Source organism: Gekko japonicus, unplaced genomic scaffold, assembly GCF_001447785.1.
Source record: "Gekko japonicus isolate JY-2015 unplaced genomic scaffold, Gekko_japonicus_V1.1 scaffold1639, whole genome shotgun sequence".
In the NCBI taxonomy this organism is placed as follows: domain Eukaryota; kingdom Metazoa; phylum Chordata; class Lepidosauria; order Squamata; family Gekkonidae; genus Gekko; species Gekko japonicus.
The window spans coordinates 397334-406408 of NW_015170330.1; the positions used below are offsets into that span (position 1 = coordinate 397334).

General features: G+C 45.3%; 1 protein-coding gene across 1 annotated transcript in view; it reads right to left on the bottom strand.

The window, feature by feature from the left end:
* BCAN (brevican) overlaps positions 1-8655 on the bottom strand; it is a 76598-nt gene extending 67943 nt beyond the window's left edge. The window contains exon 1 of the mRNA XM_015418126.1: positions 8552-8655. The gene's annotated coding sequence lies outside the window, so the exon portion shown is untranslated. The remainder of the gene's footprint in view (positions 1-8551) is intronic.
* Between the last annotated feature and the right edge of the window lie 420 nt (positions 8656-9075).

Sequence of the window (9075 nt, forward strand, 5' to 3'; positions counted from 1 at the left end):
TAGAGTTTTCTGGACAAAGATATTACAAACTATAAAAAAGACATGTAAAGCATCATTATCCATTAACTTTAATTTAACGCTAATGGGTATAGTAGGTAACCCAGCAATAAGCAAAGAGAACCAAGCTGTGTTTAAAGCCATGATACTAGGAGGTAAAGCAGTAATAGCTTTAGGCTGGAAGAACAAAAATAAATGGACAGTAGAAATCTGGCATAATTATTTGTTTGATTTCATACAGTCTGACATAATCGAAAAGCTGGAACGTAAGGCCACATGGGAAGATAAGACTACGGGGATCATGATGAAGTGGAAGACCTACCTGGAATGGATACCGACAGAAGGAAGAATAGACATTCAGAGCAAGATTCGGACTTTGTGCCCATGGCTGGGAATATAGGACTAAAACACCGGGATAGCATAGGGGGGAGGGGGGGGGGAATAAAAATTACTATGTAATGCATGGTCAAAATATAATATGTAAAATTTGTGAAAAACAATTAAAAAATAAATTAAAAAAAGAGGAGGGTTCTCTTATGAATTAAAAACTGGTTAAATGACAGGAAGCAAAGAGTAGGAATCAATGGACAGTTCTCACAATGGAGGGAAGTAAACAGTGGGGTCCCACAAGGATCAGTATAGGTACTTGGTACTCTTTAATTTATTTATAAATGATCTGGAACTAGGGGTAGCAGTGTAGTGGCCAAATCTGCAGATGACACAAAATTATTCAAGGTGGTGAAAACCAAGGCTAACTGTGAAGAGTGCCAAGAGGACCTTCACAAACTGGGTGGGTGGGCGACAATGTGGCAAATGAAGTTCAGTGTTGGTAAATATAAAGTGATGCACATTGGGACAAAAAATCCCAGCTTCAAGTACAGGCTAATGGTCCCTGAACTTGCTGAGACTGAGAGGGGGAAAGATCTTGGGCTCATAGTGGATAGCTCAACGAAAGTGTCAATGCAGTGTGCTACAGTGGTGACAAAGGCAAACTCTATGTTAGAGATTATTAGGAAAGGGATTGAGAATAAAACAGCCAATATTGTAATGCCCCTGTATAGATCTATGGTGCGACCTCATTTGGAATACTGTGTACAGTTCTGGTCACCGTATCTCAAAAAGGACATTGCAGAGGTGGAAAAAGTACAGAGGAGGGCAACCAAGATGATGGGGGGGGTGGAGCACCTTCACTATGAGGAAAGGCTGAAGAATCTGGGACTTTTCAGTTTAGAAAAGAGACAACTAAGGGGTGACATGATAGAGGTTTATAAAATTATGCTTGGGGTAGACAGAGTTGACAAAGAGAAACTTTTCTCCAGGTAAGATCACTCGCAGACTTAGCTGCACCATAGGTGTAAATGCCAGGCAGATTTTAAGGGCACGATCAGACGGCAACATCCGCCAAGCGTCCCACTCCCATCGGCAACCCGTTTTGCTCCACTACTGGAAAACCCAGTAGCAAACGGGTTTGCTATGGGCCAGGAACAGACTTTCCCCAGTATGATTGCACCAGCACGCTTCCATGGCGTCAGGATGGTCTGATCGGGCCATCCCGAATCCATGCCATTCCCCCCCCCCCAAAAACCCCCCCGTTTTGGTATGCCCATCATTGCACACTGCATAGGGAGCACTCGGTGCGGAGATGCAAATCATTGATCCCTCGTTGAAGCGCACTGGAAATACATCTGATCACGCAGTGGTGGCCCACCCGCCACAGCTCCCAGGGACTGTGTGATCACGCAAATGTGGGTCAGATTCCTGCAGAGCAAATAGCCTTGCTTCCCCCCCACCACATTATCTCACGTGTGTGAACGCTGCCTCCCTCTCCCAAAATACTAAAAGTCAAGGACATCCAATGAAGCTGATGAGCAGTACAGGACGGACAAAACAAAATACTACTTTACACAGAGTTATTAAAATGTATAATTTGCTGCCAAAGGATGTGTTGAAGGCCACAGGAATAACAGGGAATTAGATAGATTCATGGAGGATAAGTCTATCAATGGCTACTAGCCATGGTGACTGAAGGGAACCTCCACACTCAGAGGCACTAATCCTCTGAATCCTGGAGCCAGGAGGCAACATTAGGGGAAAACCTTGGCCTCTGTGCCCTGTTGTTGGCCATCCAGAGGAACTGGTTGCCCACTGTGTGAGACAGGATACTGGACTAGATGGACTATTGGTCTGATCTAGCAGGGCTCTTCTTATGTTTTTAATATGTGGCTGATAAGTGGCTAATTGGAACATAAGGCCAAGCCCTGCTGGATCAAAGCAAATATCCATCTAGTCTAGCTTTTTGACAGATGTTTCTGGGGAGCCCACAAGTGAGATGTGAAAACGATAATCCACCCCGTGCCTCTTATCATCCCAGCCACTGGTGCTGAGGTACAATGCCTCTGAACAAGGAGGTTCTATTTCATTATCACAGGTAACAGCCACTGATACATTTCTCTTTCATAAAAAACACAGAACAACCTTGCTGAATGTAACCAAGTCCAGCATCGGGTTTCCAAGCCAATCAGATCCCTCTGAGAAGCTCACAAGCAGGGCAAAAAAGGCTGCACCCCTCCCCTCTTGCTCATCCCCAGCTTCTGCTTATTCATAGGTACACTGTTCCTGAATAGATCAAGATGGGTAGCCATGCGGCAGTAGAAAAGGGCAAGAGTCCAGTAGTACCTTAAAGACTAACAAAATACGTGGCAGGTTATGAGTTTTTGTGAGTCACTGCTCACTTCTGAAGAATCTGTATTTGAAGAAGTGAGCAGTAACGCACGAAAGCTCATTGTCTGCCACAAATTGTGTTAGTCTTTAAGGTGCTATTGGACTTTTGCTCTTTTCTACTGCTCCTGAGGAGCTGCGGTGGCTCAAGTGGTTAAGACGCTGAACTGCAGGCTGTGGAAGGTCGGTAGTTCAGCAGTTCGAGACCCGAGTGTGCCGCATGACAGAGTGAGCTCCCGTCTCTAGTTCCAGCTCCTGCCAACCTAGCAGTTCGAAAGCAAGAAATTGCAAGTAGATAAATAGGTACCACTTCAGTGGGAAGGTAACAGCGTTCCGTGCACCTTGGTGTTTAGTCATGCCGGCCACATGACCACGGAAACGTCCTCGGACAGCGCTGGCTCTTCAGCTTTGAAACGGAGATGAGCACCGCAAACCTAGAGTCAGATTCTACTGGCTTTCGAGCAAGGGAACCTTTACCTTTACCTTTACTTACTGCTCCTGAATGTGGAGGTTCTATTTAGCTATGCTGCCTAATAGCCCTTGATAGGAAAGGGATTTCTTCTTGCTGACATCTCTGGTGCTGCTTAACTGGACAGAGCCATGAATGAGTTCATTTTCTTGTCCTCCCTCCTGCTCTCCCCCCGCCCCCCGCCAAGGCTGCTTGGCTTGTTCCAAACCCTTTGAGGATCGAAATGTCCCCACGATAGAGGAGGAAGGGAGTCTGGCCAAAAGCTGGCTCCCTGAAGGCAGGTTGGTATGAAAAAGCAGCTCTTTGTTAAATGATGCTCCATCTCCTGAATGCATTTGGTCTGCTTTGAGCTGGCACTGACATTCTCCCACACTGTGGAGCCTTGCAAATCTCTACTGGTTCTTTTTGTTTGCTGTATGCTGAACCCACAAGATGGTTTTACATGAGTTAGTGTGTAGCCTTAACAGGCTAGCCATCCTAAAAGCTGAAAAGAGGTCATGAAAAGGCCCTGAGACACGAACCAGGAGAGGCCAGTTTACCAATACTTTTTTGTCCCATCATCTTGAGCAATCCAAGATGGTATCTGGTTCAAAGCAAAGAGTAAATAATTTTGCACAGCAAACAGTCAAGAACCAGATAGAAAGCCAGTCAGGCTGATACAGGGGAAGACAAGGAAAAAGTCAACCCTGAGAGCAGGAAGCAAACACACCCACCCAAAGTTGCCTTGCCAGGTTGCCCACTATGGTGGGCAATCTTCCACTCCTAACCCCTGGGCTCCTGCTGCTGCTGCCACTAAATCTCTATGGTTAAAAACTATAGAGATCTGGGAATTTATTAGAACATTGCATGATGCCATGATGTCACTTCTGGGCACACCTGGAAGTGATGTCATGGTAGTGTGTAATGCCACTTTCACTTTCCCAAAGCTCCCTGCTGCCAAAAAGGGTGGCTAGACGGAAGAAGGAGAAGAAAAGAAGAAGAAGACTGCTCCTGCAGCAGCATTTTATATCTGGGAATTATCTGATGGCACTTCTTAGAATACACAAAAAGCAACATTGCTTGTTAGTGTCAATAAGTCAGGCTGAAGTTAAAACTACAGAAAGAGGGCCAGTAAAAAAGAAACCAGCTTGGTAATTCTACCATCAAATCAACCAGGGATTAGTAACTTCAGGTTGTGAAATAACTGAAGATTTGGGTGGTGGAGCCTGAGGAAGGCAGGGTTTGGAGAGGGGACTTCAATGAGGCCATAATGCCTTGGAGTCTGCCTTCCAAAGAGGTCATTTTCTCCAGATGAACTGATCTCAGTCGTAATCCCAGGAGTTCTCCAGCAACCACCTGGAGGCTGCTAACCCTTTGAATCATGATACAAATTGCTAACCCAGCAGAGAAAGGGCAATATATGGAGGGGGAAGCAGATGTAGCAATAGGACTTGCCAGAAGGTTATTATTCAGGTTGACAACTCCGACTGCAGTTCCAGAAGAACTGTAGGCTGGAGATCAGTTATGATCCTGGGAGATCCCTGGGCTGCATAGAGCTGCCAAGCCCCCAGTTGGGGGATCCCCTGCCCTGAATTCATGTTCCCCGCCACTGGAAAATTAAACATTAAAAAAAAAATTATTATTTTTTTAAATTAAAACTCACCAGTATCGCCCGCACAATAACATCACTTTCAGGGAATACCCAGAAGCCACCAATGAGGTTTTAATTTTTAAAAATCTTTTATTAAAAGATCATCCCAGACAACCCTAAGACTGCACCTGGAGGTTGGCAATTCTAGGTCTCAGGGTCCCACTAAAAGTTTTAGCTTCCTTCATGGAATTCCCAAGGGTAGGAATAAAATAGCAGAGTTGGGGATCCAGAAGCCTGCATAGAAGGGGTAGATTTTCAATTCATTCTCACATCTGTTTGTTAACTCTTGTATGCTAATTTACTCTTGTGTATTAATTTACTGCCACTCACAGAACTGCCTTAATCCAATCTTAGCTATAATCATCCAGTTACTTATGCATCTTGATTCTAAGGGTCTGATCAGATGGCTCTTTAGATCCACGCAAGGCACGGATTTAAATGTAATGTCCAGACATCAACATCTGGGAAACGTCCATCTTCCATGAGCATCCTGTTTTGCCGCGCTTCGGAGCTGTACTAAAAAGGTACTACTTAAAATCTGGAGTTTTTGGTTCCTGACAAGCCATTCGCGGACTTTCCCCTGTCTGAGCGTTCCAGCGCACGATTTAAAAATGGTGCCTGTTCGGGACAGTCTGACGTCAGACCATCCTGAACAGGCGCCTTTGTTTAAAAATCTTGATTCTGTGCATGCGTGGATAAACAAGGCTGCGATATCTTGCCTATGCGCATGCACAAAAGTAGTTTTTTTTTGTTTTTTTAAACCACCACGAGTGCCTCCTTCAGTGGATGGCGTCTAGACAATCCACAGCAGAAGCAGCGCACGGTAAGGTGATTCCCCCAGGGGATGTCTGGTCGTGCGAGGACGGATTTAAAAGATCGGGATCAAATGTGAGCCGGCATAATGGCGGGGTTAGCTGCCTATCTGAACGCACTCTAACTAACCCTTCCTGGCAAAACCCTCCACACACAACCCTCTCTCTTCCTATACGTAATGGTTGAGGAAATTCTGTTTCATCTTCTGGGTGTGGAACAGCGGTCACTGGGGTGGGGGTGGGGGGAGGTATTTGTGAATTTCCTGCATTGTGCAGGGGGTTGGATTACATGACCCTGGAGGTCCCTTCCAACTCTATGATTCTATGGCTGTATCTGAAGAATTGTGCTTGCACACGAAAGCATACACTTTGAATAAAACTTTGTTGGTCTTAAAGGTGCCGCTGGACTTAAAACTTTGTTCTAAAACTTAAAGAAGAAGAAGATTGGATATATACCCTGCCCTTCATTACCCGAAGGAGTCTCGGAGCAGTTTACAATCCCTTTCCCTTCCCTTCCCCTCCCCACAACAGACACCCTGTGAGGTAGGTGGGGTTGAGAGAGCTGCTCGAGAACTGCTGGTGAGAGAACAGCTCTGAATGAACTTATGACTGACCCAAGGTCATACCATCAGCTGCATGTGGAAGAGTGGGGAATCAAACCCAGTTCTCCCAGATTAGAGTCCACGCTCCTAACCGCTACAACTAATTGGCTCTCAGTTCACCCTTTGATGCATTTTATTCCAGTCTGAATACCTTGCCCCTCCTCTCAGTGTGTGTGCACAGCAAGAGAGGGCATGCACATCTGCATTAGCAAGGAGGCCCTTCCCAAAGGTAGCCCCCCCCCCAAGTAGCAGCTCCATGACCCAGCTAACACTACTGGCCCATCGGCTGAAGGCCACTGATCCAAGCTAATGTTGCAGTGAGCTCCGTGTGTCTATCTTCCATTTAAATTAAATGATGACAGTGTTCTGTCAATAGAACAACCGCTTCAGTAGCATAACCCATACTGTATATCACGTCCATAAGTTAATTACACCTTGTGGGAAGAAAGACTTTGGTTTTTTCCTGCCAATCCATCAGCAAAACGAGATCTGGGATGTCACAGGTTTGAACCTATGACCAGGTGCTTCAAATCCCACAGGTTCCCACCCCCTCATTTCTGTCAGGGACTCATTAGATGGCCTCAGGGAAGCCATTTTCTCTCACACACCCCTCCCCCAGTCTGTGGACAGAGTTGCTGTGAAAATTAAAAAATGATAGGGAAAGCTAAGAACTTATAGAACTAAGACTAATTTCTTTCATTCTGTGACAGAAAGTGATTGAGAGGCTGACACCAGCTATAATCAACTAGTATGTTCAGAATATATGGGAAAGAGGGACTTATCCTGCACTGACTGGAGATCACTTAAAGGAGGCATGAGATCTCTTTAAAAAAAATCACTAGTGATGACAGGCTCCACCTACTACTCTGATAAATTCTGCCAATCAGCTCCCGGGCTCCACCCCTGCTCCACCAGACTCCACCTTTCAGTTCCCCTGTGTCACCTCCCAGGTTTCAGGGTCTGACCCTGAGGAGACCCGGGAATGGTAACTGCAAACTGATCATATGGAAGCCTTGGCTCACCACACTTTTCAAGACCTCTCTCCAGCAAAACTAGTAGCCAACCAAGGGATGCTAATCCATGTGGCTTTTCTACGGAAAACTGCACAGGTGTTAGTTAGGCATGCTTCTACGTAGTTTTATTAAGACTAGTATTACCACAGGTGCAAACAGGGCCCGTCGCACTTCTAATGCTCAACTTAATTTTAAGGCCTCAACATGAGAGCCAATTTGGTGTAGTGGTCAGTCGAAGGATCACCCAAGTCCATCACTCTGCCAGCTGTATTACACAACTGCCTGACAGCAGAGATGAAAAGCTCTAAATTCTGTAATTCCAAGGGCAATGTTACACAACTAAACTGGATTATGGTTTTCCACCACAAGCTGACCCTACAAGAATTCCTTACTCTGGAGGGCCAGCAAATAGGGCATGAAGATCAAGGCCTTGCCTTCATGTTGGAGCTGAAGTTGTATGAGAATTCTCAAGCTATATTCAAGCGGAGGCTGGACAACCATCTTTCGGGTGTGCTGTAGGGCTATCATTCAGCTAAGCGCCTGCAGAGTGCGGGGGGTTGGGCTAGATGACCTGCAAGGTCCCTTCCAACTCTAACATTCTATGATTCTATAACTAAATGGAACCTCCATGTTCAGAGACAGTATAGCCCACAGCATCAGTGATGCCTGAGGCAATTCTTATGGGATTGCTCAGACTCTTCCCCTATATCACACACAGACAGAGGCAGAGAGAGAGAGAGAGAGAGTTGGACAGGGGAGAGAAAGTGTGGTTGGAACCCAAGACAACTGATTGATTTTTAAACTTGCATGATGGATTCCCACCCCACAAAAAAGACATGGAAATAATCCTAAAACGAAGGTTATGCCCTTGCCAAAAACATATGATCAGCAAGCAACAAAAACTGCAGTCACAGAACTCCCAGATATTCTATTACGGTGACATGATCTACACTACATCATTTGATTCTGGGAAATAATAATAATAATAATTATTATTATTATTATTTAGAATGAAGACATAGGTCCCATTTTATGCTGAATTCCCATGAGAACTCTAGCCCTTACCTTTTTGACTGACTGGAGGAACAGTAATAAATATATGCATCTTTAAAATAAAGAAGGTTTAGATGAGGTGTTTTTTTTTGTAAAGTAGCAAATTCTTGCACAAAAATGAGTAATCCATATTAATTCGGTGGTGTTACTTGCTGATTTCCCTCCCCCCCTCACTCTATGATTCCATGAAGAAACCTGATAGCCCAAGAGCATCACTTTGTAATAAAATGAAAAGAGAGTCTAATTTCATCACTCACGGGTCTTTCTGGAGGCAAGGAAGATGCAGAGCTGCAGGGATCTTTCCTTAATGTAAAGCTCGCTGCCCGCGTTGGGTTCTCTCGGGTGACACACAGAGAGAACTTTTTCCACTTGGACTGAAGAAGGATGGGTCCTGCAGTGGGGCAATGCAGAGCGGGACTGCAGCTATTCCAAATGAAAGAAAGGAGAGAATAAGCAGGCAGCCAAGAACAGCATGCAGGACAATCGCTCCCTGATGCAGAAAGAGAGGGGGGAATCCTCTCTCTCTCTCTCTTTTCCCCTCCCACTGCCCCCCTCCCTCTTAAAGGAAAAGAAATTACACAGCTTGACCAATCTATCTTTAATTCAGGTGGCAATTGCATACATGCACTCACGCACAGGGAAAGCCAGCTGTATCTCCAAAGAGGGGTGTGTATGGAGGGGGAGAACACTGGGATAGAGAGAGGGTTTTATTCATTGCACCAAACTTGGTGATTAATGATGTTCATTCCTTTAGAGGCTGGCTCAGTAGTCTTCGTTACAA